Source organism: Neopelma chrysocephalum, unplaced genomic scaffold (genome assembly GCF_003984885.1).
Source record: "Neopelma chrysocephalum unplaced genomic scaffold, ASM398488v2 Primary Assembly neopelma1_361, whole genome shotgun sequence".
Classification (NCBI taxonomy): Eukaryota; Metazoa; Chordata; class Aves; order Passeriformes; family Pipridae; genus Neopelma; species Neopelma chrysocephalum.
The window spans coordinates 1,366,666-1,378,984 of record NW_020898025.1 but is presented as its reverse complement, the minus strand read 5'-3'; the positions used below and the strand labels follow the sequence as shown (position 1 = coordinate 1,378,984).

The window sequence follows — 12,319 nt, the reverse complement described above, 5'->3', positions numbered from 1 at the left end:
GGGCATTCCGTCCATCCCTGTGGCCCCATTGCATCCCAGGTACCCCATGCACTCCTGGCCACCACAAGTGTCCTGGGTATCGTGGGTACCCCGTGCATCCCATTTGTCCTCTGTATCCCGGGAACCCTGTTCATCCCATGTGCCCCACTGCATCCTTGTGCACCCTGCATCCCAGGCACCTGGGATACCCCTTGTGCCTGGTGCATCCCACATGCCCCACACATCCCTGGGGCCCAGCCAGGTGCCCCACACACCCTGTGCATCCCACGCACCCAGGTCCATGGGAAGCAGGGATGGAAGAGAAGCCTGAGTGCGTGTTTCCAAAGCATCCTCACAGCTCTGGTGCTGACAGCCCTGGCTCCTTTCCCGCAGGGAGCAGGGATGCAGCTGTGCCTGCCGGGATAGGGGCAGTTGGCCAGGGAAGGGACATCCAACGCTGCAACAAGCTGCCATCTCCTCCCTCCCGTGGAGAATGTCCCCTCTCCATTCCCGGATCACACAGAGAAAGGATGAGGCTGGACCTGCTGGATCCCACCTCGTTTTTGGCAGAAGCCAAGCCCAGGCTGAGGGAAGCGGGGTTGGGGAGAGGCACCAATTTGTGCCAGGGCCTGTCTGGGGTTATCAGAGGCTTGGACACGGCTGGAGCCCACCTGGGAGGGAGGCAGGAGGCAGGAGCAGCCTGGCTGCCCTTCCCCATCCCCTGGGGAATCATTTACCTCCAGCAAAACACTGGGAAGCACCTGGCAGGCAGGAGCATCAGGGAAAAAGGTGTCGGGGGGCACCGCGGTGGGGAGGGAGGGCTGGATCCTGCAGTTTAGCAGGTTTTATTCGGCAGCTATAAACAGAGCAGGAGAGATAAAGGTTGCAGTGCAGATACAGATTAGGTGGGTCCCTTGAGGCTGTGACACCTTGAGATAGAGGCAGATCTTCTTCAAGGGAACAGGCTCGCTGGCAGCTTGGAAAACATGGAGCTGAGCGGCCTCCAGCAGCAGCTCGGCCCCTGGTTTGCACCCACAGGGGAGAACTGGGGGCGCTGGGGCAGTGTGGGGGTGCTGGGGCAGTATCCCATGTACCCCATCCATCCCTTGTGCCCCTCTGCATCCCAGGTACCACGTGCATCCCATGTGTCCTGTGTATCCTGAGTACCCTGGGCACCCTCTCCCTCCTGTGTGCACAGTATCCCGTGCATCCCAGGTGCCTCAGGCACCCCACATGTCCTGTGAATTCCAGATACCCCATGCATCCCACATGTCCTCTGAACCCCAGGCACCCCACGCATCCCATGCACCCCAGGTACTCCATGTGCCCGTGCATCCCAGGCACCCCCTGTGTCCCATTTCATCCTGCTTGGATGCAGCAGGACGGGGGCACCAGGAAGTGCTGAGCATCGCACTGGCTGGCCGTGCATGGAGGGAATGATGCAAAACGGGCAAGAAATGGCAGTTTCAACACGTGTGTGTGTCCATCTCTCCCAGGAGGATCCAAAAGGAGGGTGGCAGTGGCAGAGAGACCCCCAGAGCGGGCACAGGCTGTGCCCCAGGGCAGATAGCATGGGCAGGACAGGCAGGGACCCCTGGGATGCTGGCTGTGCCATCACAGCTCTGACATGGATTTGTTTGCTTCCCAGCGGGTGATTTACTCCCTGTGGTTTGGTTTAAAGCAGGAGCACACAGCACAGGACAGACAGATGTCCATGCCCTTCATCCCGCTCCCTCTTCTGCCTCTGTGGGTACAAAGGAACCCGGTGCTCCGTGTGGATGATCAGGCAGGGAGGAAGGATTTAGTGTGCTGGGTGTGCCAGCAGAGGTGTGGAATGCTGTGTGGTGGGATTTCTGATCAAACTTCTGCTCCTGCACTTCCTGGAGGGGGGCATCAGCATCACCCCAGCTCTGCTGAGGGCCAGGATGAGCCACAGGATGCTCCTGCCCCATCCCTGGGAGTGTTCAAGGCCAGGTTGGACAGGGCTTGGTGCCACCTGGGCTGGTGGAAGGCATAGGGAGGGTGGAACAAGATGAGCTTTAAGATCCCTTCCAACCCAAGGCATTCCAGGATCCTGATTCTGTGCTGCCGAGGTCACCCCAGCTCAGGGCCAGGCAGGGAACGGGGCTTTTCTGAGCCCTGGCATGACCCCCCACCTGCTGCAATGGCCCTGTGGGATTGGGATGCAGGGCGGTAGGACCTGGCCCCATGTCCCCACCAGCCCCGGTCGTTAATCCAGGCTCCTTTAATCCCTGATTCCAGACCGTGGGGGGAAATCCAGGCAGGAGCCAAAATCAGCGTCCCCCGGATGCTTCCAGTGGCCATCGCCCCTGCAGGGGCACACAGGAGGGCAGGGGGGGGCTGTCCCCATGGCCCCCAGCTCTGGGGACCCCTGAGATGGGGACCCCCACATTGTGGTTTGGGGGCTGGAGGTGCCTGGGAACCCCCACCCTCCTCCAGGGGCTGGAGATGGATGATGGGCTGAGGACAACCCACTCTCATTTGGGGACTGGAAGTGGATGGGGGGGGCTGGAGACCCCCGGGGCTGGGAACCCCTCCACCCTCATTAGGGGGCTGGAGGTCAATAAGGGGCTGAGGACCCCCCATCCTCATTTGGGGGCTGGAGGTGGATGGGGGGGTTGGAGACCCCCAGGGTTCGGGATCCCCCTCCCTCATTAGGGGGCGGTAGGTGGGCGAGGGGCTGCTGAAAACCCCCCGGGTTTGCAGCCGCCAGGCTCCCCTCCCACTGCCCACCCCAGCACTGTCCCCATTCCCTGCACCCCCTGCCATCCCCCTACCTCTCCCCAAGGCCCCCCAGAACCCCTTATCCCTCCACCCCTTCTCCTGCCCCCGCAGCCCTGTCCCCTGGCCCCCTCCCCACACTCCTGACCCCACGGCTCCCGCCCCATATCCCAAATCCCCAATCCCAGACCCCCCTCTCCCCGTGGCCCCGCCCTGGTGTGACACCCCCGCTCCCCCAGGTGGAACTTTCCTCGCAGGGCGGGAGACCATAGAGGCGAGAGGCGACACCAACGGAGAGCCCTCTGAGGGGGGTGCGGAAGACACACACATCCCTTTCCTCCAAAGAGACCTGTAAGGATACCGAGCTCTATCCAGACATAAACAAACATTTTTAAAACATTGCGGCTGGGCGCAGTGCCGCGATTCTCTCCTCTTCCTCTGGAAATTGTCCCCAAGCCGCCCGAGGCTCCCCCCACCTCTCGCCCTTCATGGTCCGTCCCTCCCTGTTTACTCTCTTTGCGCGGCCACCCTGGGTGCGGTTCCTGGGCTGCGCCAGTAGCGTACGCAAATGGCGTAGGGAGGCTTTGATGGACAGGCGCTCTCGGCCAATAGCGCGGCAGCGTCGCCGAGCGCTCAGCCAATGGCGCGGCGTTCCGGCGGCCCGGGGGAGGCGGGGCGAGGCTCCGCCAGGGAAGGGAGGGGGAGCCGTGGAATGGCGGACGGGCGGGCCGGCCCGCCCTGGTGGTAGCGAGCCCGGGAGCCCTGAGGGGACAGCCGCGGACAGGGTGAGTGCAACAGAGGCGAGCGGCGCCTCGCCGAGCCCCCTGGGCTTCCTCTTGCCCAGGGGAGAGAGGCAGAGGTGCTGGGTTGGGCCGCTAGGCCCTTGCCAAATAGTGAGCTATGGGGGTGAGGCGGGCAGTGTTTCCTGCCACAAAGTGAGCTCTGCCAGCTGTGGTCGCGGGCGGGGGGTTTTGGAGGGTCTGTCCCGGTCTGGGGCTCCATCCCCGCGCTGACACTTGTGCAGCCCCTCCCGGGGGCCGTGCCTGGGTGCGGGGTGTGTGCCCCGGCCGGGTTGTAGGGGGTGCTGGGGTGTAGCGGGGGTTCTGCCCCGCCGGTGGGCAGAGCCCGGTGCTGGGTGAGGGAAGTGTCGCCTGCGGGGCTCTCACCAGGCCTGGCCGGTGTCTGCTGTCCTGGAGCCGGCACAGAGCTCTGGGATAGCCGGGAATGCCCGGGGACTCGGGGGGAAGGGGGTGCCGCCGGGCCCCCTCTGTGGGGGAGCAGTGGGGCTGTGCCGGGGGAGCAGAGGGGGGTCCTCTTCCAGGCGTTTGCTGCCTGGGTTTGACATCGGTGCTGGTGCAAACGTGTGTGTGCCGGTGTGCAAAGTCTGCCGGGGTTGGACCTGCGTGCCCTTGTTGGTGCCAGTTCTGGTGGTCGCACTCAGGGGTGTTGCTGGGTAGGAAACTTTTCCTTCCTCCTGCCTGTCCTCCTGCCCCGCTCCTAGGTGCACCCCTGGGTCTGTCTGGGAATGCCTTAAGGATGTGTCCAAGCCCCTTGGCTGTTAACTATCCACACAGCACATAAAACCTTAAACTGCTTGGGGTGACACCCTGTGGGTGCTGGAGAATGCTTTGGGAAATGTTTTTGGGTTTTTTTCCTGAAAAAAGGCTTGGGATATAGTTTGGTAGTTTGATCAAGTGCACCAACCTCTTGGTGACCTCAGATCATATTTCTGGAAAGAAATAAGTTATTAGGGAATGTCCTTGGGGTTGTAGCTCACCAGCATTTAAGTGTGTTGGGGTTACTTTGGGATACAAATAATCTGGAGAAAGGTAAAGATTGCAGCTTCTCCCTGTTAGCTGTTATTTGACCTCTAGGACCTTCCTGCAGTAGCATTTTTTATTTCCCTGTCAGAGTTTCGCATTTGGCCCTTGCTGTTTTACTTTCTTTAGTAGCAACAACAAGAATTGGGCACCTCTGAATGGGTCAGAGCACTGGTGGGGCTGTGTGATGTCTTAATGCCAGGAGTTCAGCACAAGGAAACACTGGAAGTCTTAAATCTCTCAGCACTGCAGGTGTTGGTGGAGATGAAATTATATTAATAATGATAAAAAAACCCACCAACTTCTAGTAAGTACATCAGCTGCAGGCAGGGTCATAATTGATGGAGCCCTCTGTAACCCTCACCCCGGTGTGTCCTTCCCAAGGAATTGTGAGGTGAAGAAGTTGAAATCAAAAGATGTTGGAAGCCAGTTGATGTGTGGGGGGGGTGCTTCCCTGAGGTAAAACTGATGCAAAACGTTGCTTTTATAGAATCGTGGAATGGTTTGGGTTGGAAGGGACCTTCAAGCCCATCTCATTCCACCCCCTGTGTGGGCAGGGACAGCTTCCACGAGACCAGGGAAATCCCACTTTATGGGAAGTACCCAAGCTTGGTGCACTCGGTCACATGAGGGAGGGGAATGGTTGTGCAGTTATGTTTTCCACCCGTTTTCAACATCTGCAGAATCAGTTGCTGCTTGAACACTGCAGGGATCCCAAACCCTGCCTTGCGACACTTTTCGTTCCCGTTTGTCCCCTGCTGACCTTGAGTGGGACTTTGCCATAGAAACCGACTCGGAGTTTAATCCCAAACTTAGTTAAAAACAAACCAGGGCCAACATCTCCCCACGGAAAACACAACCAGTGTGTCCGTGGAGAGGCTTTGAAACCCCCCCTCACATCCACAGCCGAGGAGGGGCTTTATCCAACCGGTGAGGGGACAAAGTTCTGTGCCCTTTTTTGGGGGATTTTGTTCTGTTGTTAAGGAATGTGCTTGAAAACGTGAAGTTTGAGTGACAGAGCGTGACCCGAGCTTTCAAGACCCGCCTAACACTGATCTTGGCTTACACTGGGGTTGTCAGTGCTGTCCCTGGTGGGCTGGTGCTGGTGGGGATCAGACTTCCTGGGATTTACCTTCCAAAGCATCGATTTCTGCTCGGCTAAAAGCCTGGAGGAGCGGGTTTAGCAGCTCCCTGTGCAGCCCACCTGAGACAAGGTGAAGCCTCACTCTGCTTTGTAATTGTGATTTGTAAGAGGATAAACTTCCAGGGGTGAACTCAATGTCAACTTTTTCCTAAACTCTGTATTTTCACTGGTTTTAAAAAGAGATGTGGTATTTCTTTATCTGTCTGGTAACAAGCTCAAAAAGTAAATGCCCCAAATTCCATTTTTTTTTTATTTAAAGCAATAAAACCTTTCTGATGGCCCATGCTGGTGTAAAACTATGAATAACGTGACACACCACACAGAAATGGTGTGGGTTTGGTTTTTTTTTAAGTTACAGCTCAGAAGGTATTTGCAGGCAGTGATTCATGACAGAGAATACAACCTTTCTGATCAGTCCCAGCCCAGTTTCTCAGCGTGCTTTGAATATATCTCATTCTTCAGGGCTGGTCTAGGAAAAGTTGATTTCATTCACCAAGGTTAGATAATCGTGGCGTGTGGGTGGAGGGGTTAAAACTTCAGTGGTTGCCTCATATGCATAAAGTTACAGCAACAAATCCCTCCCCTGGGTTTATTTATTTTTTTTTTTTATATTTTTGAGGTGCTAGAAGAACAAAGAAAGCTGGTGGGATTAATGTTTTTCACAAAATCAGGTTTTCTTTTGACAGATTATAACAAGGAAGATTTCAGCAAGTGTAAGGCTGGGCTTTAATCCTTTTAGATAGTTTCTCTCTGTGGGTTTTCTGGACTCAAAATGTTTAATAACTTTAAATGCAGGGTTTTGGGTTTGCCTCCGCTGGGTTTGATGATAATGCTGAGCCCTTGGTCATTCAGCTGAGCAAAATACGTTGCTCATGAGTCAGTCACAAACCAGGAAAGGGATTGAATAGGGATTGTGTTCGCATGTGCTGTGGATAAAGTTCCTGCTGTCCCAGTACAGAATGGGACACTGGCAAAAAACCCTGCCAAGAGCTCCCTCTGAGGGTTCCAACAGCCACAACGGGCCCTGTCCGATGGCTCAGTGCTGCCCTTGCTCCTTTGTACAGTTTCTAAAGCACAGGAGACAAACCAAAAGTGACACTTCCACTGTGTGGAAACCCAGGAAAGCAAAATGCAACTATTTTTTTTTTCCCAGCCTGTCTTCTGGTGTGTTACTGTTTTCAGCAGCGCTCTCGCTGAAATGGGATCTGTAGTAAGAAATTTGTGTATTTGAGTGTTTATTCTCACTGTGCAAGGATAAATATTTGTGAGATCAGGGCCTTAGTTACTGCAGATTAACATTTATTTAAATACTTTAGGTATTTATAAACACAGGATTTAAAAAAAGGCATGTGGCAGTGGCTTCTGGGTAATAAGCAAATGACTGCTCAGAACAGAACCACCCCGGTGACATTTACTTCCTTTTGTATTTTTGCAACTCTGTGTAATAAAAAGACATGCTGGTTCTTTTTCTGGGGAGGGGAAGCAGATAAGGCTTCACTGCAAAGGATGTGCTTGCTAGAAGGTGATCAGCTCCCAGCCTGATTCTCATTTATGTAACATTTCTTCTTCCATCTGAAGGTCTGCAGGATATTTTTTTCCCTGCCTGGGAGGCAGTGGGAGGGGAAGGCCCTTCCCAAAAGAACTGAAATGTGCATTTCCACGTGGTTGTTTTTTTTCTGTTGAGGCCGTGCAAAGTGTTAATCACATTCTCCATCCCAAGCTCGCCTTCCCTGCAGTAATGAGCCTGGGAAATAGCTCCTCTAGATCCTACCCTAATTCCTGAAATCGCAGGAAAGCTTTCTGGTGTTAGGTTGCTGCTGGAGAAGTGGTGAAGCTCAAATATCTCAAGTATGCATCTGCCAGGGGCTTTGATGAAGGAATTTAAAGCACCAAGGAATCTCGATGGGTCTCTCACAAATGGCTCAGTGCTGACCTGCTCTGTTCCTTCAGTGCCTTCTGTGTCCCCTCCTCTCCCACAGCAGCGTCCCAGACTCTTTTTGGGGAGAAGTGGTGGTTTAAGGGATGCTGTGATGCCGAGTGAGGAAGGCGGGTGATGCCTGTGGGGCAGCAGCAGTTGAGGTTTGTTCTTGAGGGCTGAAAGTTCTGCCTGGGAGGCTGTTGCTGCTTCAGGTGAGCTGTTCCCAAATCGCTGGGGATGTGGGAGGTTTGGATTCTCCTGCGCTGGAGTCTGTGAGGTTGGATTCTCCTTCCTGTCGGAAGTTGTGCAGGGTCCAGAATGGGTTGGACACAAAGAACTGATCACTAAAAAAGTTTGTTCTTACTGCTGGCTAAACCATGAGTTTATCAGTTTGGTTTCTGCTAAAAGTGTTCCATGAGAACCAAGAGCCTCTGTTGTGTTTGACCAGAGAATCCCAGAATGATTTGGGTTGGAAAAAACCTTAAAGCCCATCTTTTCCAACCCCCTGCCATGGACAGGGACACCTTCCACTAGCCCAGGTTGCTCCAAGCCCCGTCCAGCCTGGCCTTCAAGATGCAACCTGATGACAACCTTCTCAGAAAGGCTTGTTTCACATGAATGGTGATAAATTTATTGAACAACCCCCTTATGCAGGAAAGCCACACATAGATTTGAGATTAAAATCCCCGAATTGTCAAGTGAAGGGCATAAAATGAAGCATTTTTTCCCTAGCATGTGATAAAAAATGGGATTTGCTGCCCCAGGATCTCACGGATGCGCTGTTAGATGAGTTCAGGAGTTGAGGAGACCAGTTTATGGAAGTTAAATCCGTAAAGGACAATTAAATGACAGTGTTTGTTTCCGCATGGTCTTAAGGTGCGGTGGGATGCTGCAGCATGGAGCAGGAGAGCAGGGAGAGCTGTGCTTGCCTTGTTCCCATGCTCATTTCTTGGTGCATCTGATCCCTGGCCACAATGGAGAGAGGACTCTGGATTATCTGGAGGCTGGATGACCTAGTGTGGATGTCCTTTAATTCCTGTGACTTGTCTCGTTCATTCATTTCCGATGACCTGCCTCTTTCGAGCCTCCATTTCTCCCCACTCATCAAACTGGGCTAATGACTCTGACCTTTTGTTTGGAAAGCAAAAGGAAAAGGATCAACAAAATACTGGAGCTTATTTACTATCATTACTGAAATGATGAGCAATGCCACTTTGCGGCACTTCAAAGAGGCTGCGCTCATAAGATGCTGGAAATCCCTTGAGAGAGAAAATGTTTCAGATGGAAAAGGAGGAGGGGGGAATATTCCTCATGTTCTTCTCTCCTAAGTGTGCTCTCCTGCAAGGCATGGAGGTAATAAGGTCCCTCCAGCCCTCTCCCCTCCCAGCTGGGCTGTTTAAAATAGCGCTGACAAAATTTGCTGGTTTCGGTGAAAGCCAGACTCGTTTGTGTCACTGCTCTGAGTTCTGCATAAATTGTTCCCATGCTGTGGAGCTGTGCAAAGTACTTTTGTTGACCTATTGTATTACCCCTAATAAGATTGAATGTGGTTTTAATTTCTCATTTCCTCTTTCTCTGGATGCCCTTTTCCTACTACTCAGAGTCTTGCTTCGAGTCTCTCTATAGCGAAAGTCTCTTTCTGTCGCTCAAAGAATGAGCGATGCTTTGCTTTTCAGAGCTCTCCACACTGGAGGGCTTTAAGTGGCATTCAGAGGAGACTATCAGCCACAATATCTGATGTATTGGTGTGGCTGCGGTTCATGCATGGAGTGCAAAAAATGGGATTTAATTGGGAGGGAGGGGGAATAGCGGCCTTGGCTGAATGGATGGGTGAAAGTTCCCCGACCACCCCTTAGCCCAGCAAATAGTTGGTTGAGTGCTTGCCAGAGCGGAAGCGAGTTCCCTTTCAGGCACCCTGCCTTTGTCACCGTAAGAAAAAGCACACACACTCTCATGGGTTTGGCCTTGCAGCTGCAAAAAAAAAAAAACACCACCAAAAAAACCCCAACAAACAACAACCCAACCAGGCAAGAGAGAACTGAGCACACACCCAGATCCTGTTCTTTCAATACCAGCAGCTGCAGAGCCGGTGCTTTGCTGGAGGAAGGCGTAGAGCTATAAACACAGCTTGTGGAAAACCTTTACCTTCTGTCTAGGGCAGCATGAAATCACTGGCCGCTTCCCTTCTGGAAGCTAAATTAAAAACGACTGTAATTAACTTAGACAAAATAGCCTTTTGGTTGCTATTGAGGATTCAATATTGTATCAAGGAGGTTACATCTAGGGGCTGGCTCCACATGAGAGGTTTCCATAAAGCAGCTTATTATAGACCTTGTGGTAAGCTTGGATAGAAGGGCCTGCATCCATAGAATCCCTAATACGATCTAATCTCTCTTCTCCTGAAAAGATCAGTTCGGTAGAGAGATGATTCCCCCTCTACTCCAGTACCTGGAGTATTTCATCCAGCTCTGGGTTCCCAAACACAAGAAATATGTGGAGCTGCAGGAGAGAGTCCAGAGGAGGCCATGGAGAGGCTCCAAGGATTGGAGAACCTCTGCTCTGGAGCCAGGCTGGGAGAGCTGGGGGTGTTCTCCTGGAGGAGAGAAGGCTCCAGGGAGAGCTGAGAGCCCCTTGCAGGGCCTAAAGGGGCTCCAGGAGAGCTGGAGAGGGACTGGGGACGAGGGATGGAGGGACAGGACAAGGGAGAATGGCTTCCCACTGCCAGAGGGCAGGATTAGATTGGATATTGGGGAGGAATTGTTCCCTGTGAGGGTACTGAAGTCCTGGCACAGGTTTCCCAGAGAAGCTGTGGCTGCCCCATCCCTGGAAGTGTCCAAGGCCAGGCTGGACAGGGTTTGGAGCAACCTGGGCTAGTGGAAGGTGCCCCTGCCCATGACAGGGGTGGAACAAGATGAGCTTTAAGGTCCCTTCCAGGCAAAACCATTCTGGGATTTTATGGTTTCAAACACCCTGAAATAGTTTTGGACGGTTCCGAGCCTGGAGTTTGCACTGGAGATTACATAAGGTGAGATCACTGCTGGGCTCAGAACATGCAAAATGGAAACAACTACAGCTTAAACCGAGTATTTTTCTGCCTGTCCCAGGGAGATTTCACAGGCATCTGTCACCACAGCCAAGCTGAAACCTGACCCTCCTCTGTCAGACCAGGGGGGCCGATTGAAACAGTGGGGCCTTGCTGGAGTCTGCTGGAAGGTTGTTCGGTCCCGCTGGCTGCAGGGATGGAGAAAGTGAGTCCAAGGATTGTCATGCTGTTGAGCAAAACCAGAGGGGAGCTACTCACAGCTTCCTGCAGCTCTGCCTGCAAATCCCAAATGGCAGCTCGGGATCATGTGCCGAGCCCGTGCGTTGCACAGATGGTGTGTGCACACACCAACGCCGGATTTGGTATTTTTGTGGGATCACCTCACTGGGCACCCCCATGAAGGAGCTGGGGAATCCCAGACATGGAACAGGCCCCTTCTCCCCCAGGCCTGCATCCTCTTCCCACATTTGGACAGGACAAACTGTAGGCATGGGGAAGAACTGCCTGGAAAACCCCAGATACGTGGTGACTTTGGTACTGATGTGGTGGGATCCTGCCTGCTCTCCTGAGTTCACAGTAGTACCTATCTCACTTGACTCCTGAGATCCAGGACGGATCCCAGAAGCGTATTTAGGCTCTTTATGTGGCATCATGTGTATATATTTATTTATTCCCTCCACAATAGAAAACCTCTGTTTTATTTCGACTTTATAAAAACCACTCATAACCATTTTAATTTAAGCGCCCAAGGCTATTCTCTTGTTTTTTGTGACCGAAATCCCAGCAGATATAACACTTCTGGAAAATATCAGGGAGTCAATGTCTTTTTTTTTTCCCTCCCCTCATGTCAAAGGTTAACTTAAAATATTAATGCTGCAAAGATTCATTTAAGATATGAAAACTGTTCAGGCAAGAATACATGTACATATTGTAATTACTTCCTTTTTCTTACAATTAAAGTAATTGGATTATATTTAATGAGCTATTTACATTTAATAATTAAGAAAAGACTTATCTTTCCAGTATTCCCCAAGTGCAGCAGAAGGGTGGGGGCACTCAGAGCTGTGATATAATTATCTAGGCGTGAGTGGAAACCGAAAGAGCAGTTGAGCTCTATAGAAAACACTTGGAACTGGTTTGTTCCTACTCTTTCATTAATCAAAATAGTTTGGTGTGTGGCAAAGAAGGGAAGGCTGAGCTTAGCTGCAAATGAGACAGAGTTTATCTGCTGAAAAGGAAGGTTAAAATATGCTCGAACTTAAGGGATAAGTCATTTGGGGGGGAAAAAACCCATCCCACTCCCTCTCTTTCCGTATTAATTACTGAGCGCTGCCCGGGAATGGGAATGTGCTGATGTATTGTGAGTTGTGCTTTGTTAGTGCGACAGGCACAAGCCTTCCCCTCGCTGAGGAGGCTGCTGGGAAGGAGAGGAGGCAAACCCGCTCTCCTCATTAGCGGGAATTCAGCCCGGGATTGAGCCAGTCAGTGCTGTTTGCTCCAGGAGCTGGGCTGTGGGTCTGCGCAGGCATTCCCACAGCCAGAGGGCTGAATTCCTGCAGGACCTCCACAGGGAGCCGTGGGGAAGGACACAGCTTGTCTTCTCCACCTAAATTGTGTCCTTCTCCTCAAGACCTTTTTGAAGTGAATTCAGTGCTGTTACTGACTTTAAGCCC

General features: G+C 52.5%; 1 protein-coding gene across 2 annotated transcripts in view; it reads left to right on the top strand.

Annotated features, from left to right (window-relative positions):
• The first annotated feature begins 3,392 nt into the window (after positions 1-3,392).
• Positions 3,393-12,319, top strand: part of WASF2 (WAS protein family member 2) — a 32,161-nt gene continuing 23,234 nt past the window's right edge. Inside the window, exon 1 of one of the 2 annotated variants that reach the window (XM_027705967.1) lies at positions 3,393-3,506. The gene's annotated coding sequence lies outside the window, so the exon portion shown is untranslated. The remainder of the gene's footprint in view (positions 3,507-12,319) is intronic. The other variant, XM_027705969.1, reaches the window with a different exon arrangement.